Here is a 1,257-nt window from a genome sequence, read left to right on the forward strand (position 1 = left end):
TCCGACTGGTAGCAGGGCCCACCTGACTGAATGGGGCTCCTTTGTTGGCAGCTATACGTTTGGGTCAAAAGAGGCAGCAGCAGATCGACCAATTAGGATGCTTCTAGAATGTCTAGCAGGTAGTGGAAGGCAATCGGTATTAGGTGTAGCCGATTGGGAGGAATGCAGGTTCCGGAGGTGATGATCCAAGCGACTTGATGTGGTAACACGTGGAGTAGCAAGTGAGGTGGAAGCAGTAACAATAAAAATGCAGCAAAAGCAGAAGCAGAGGATAAGCAGAAGGTACAGGAAGGCCTAAAAATGGGGACCACACATGAGGTTCGACATGGCTGTCAATTTTATGGCATTTTTGTGTGGGTAAGTAAGTTAAATTTTATAAAATTGCTCTCTGAAAAGTTGGATGCATTGATGTTCTTTTGAGTTAAACCGAAAAGCATGCAAATAAGAAATTAATTAGATGAAAAAAATAGGAAAATGACTTAGGCATGTAACATGTGCTAACTTACCGAAGATGGAATGTGGCCTTTTCTGGGGTTTATTTAACACAACAAAAACAAGGAGCCCTATAAACTCTTAAGCCTACTTAGAAAATCAGCAATTAAGCTATCCTAGCACATACTAGTAACTACAAAAAAAATTAGGCTAAGATAGGGTCTACCTTTTCACATCCGCATTAAGCGAAACTATCTGTCATACTCTAGAACCAGATAAAGAATGAATCTATTAAAAATATGATTGTCAGTTCCCTCCAAATTTTAAGGAATGCATTTATCTGTCAAGTACCTAGGTGTTGACATGCTGGGTTTAACTACTGGGTACTATCTGGTACCAACATTGGTTTAAGTAATTTGCAACTATGGAGCAATCTATAACTTGAGGCCATGGTTTAGCAACAATAATTTACAAAAAAAAACTGACAGACCAGATTGACATTAACATTCTTATCACTATTGATCCTTATGATTTGAACAAAATAAACAAATAGTTAATATGTGCTCAGTATTCATTAAAATCTAAAATAGGCCAAATTGAACTGCAAGGTAAAATCAATGCAAAATCAATGGCAGTTCTTAATTCTATTCAATCAACAAAACAATTAAACAATATCCCATATTATTATTTACTTTCCTCATCCAATAATGGTTTTCCTTGCGTTTCAGATCGGGTATGTTAGGAGGGACCATCTTAACGGTATATCATATCTGTGTAGTATGTATATTTATGTATGATTTTTAAATAAATTATTTTATGAAACTA

At 36.2% G+C, this 1,257-nt stretch overlaps 1 long non-coding RNA gene across 1 annotated transcript; it reads left to right on the forward strand.

The window, feature by feature from the left end:
• The first annotated feature begins 218 nt into the window (after positions 1–218).
• LOC126740661 (uncharacterized) lies at positions 219–1,257 on the forward strand. Its single transcript, XR_007661970.1, has 2 exons — positions 219–357; positions 1,161–1,257. It is a non-coding gene; the product is annotated as an uncharacterized LOC126740661 (long non-coding RNA).

This window comes from Anthonomus grandis, chromosome 9 (genome assembly GCF_022605725.1).
Source record: "Anthonomus grandis grandis chromosome 9, icAntGran1.3, whole genome shotgun sequence".
NCBI classification, from domain to species: domain Eukaryota; kingdom Metazoa; phylum Arthropoda; class Insecta; order Coleoptera; family Curculionidae; genus Anthonomus; species Anthonomus grandis.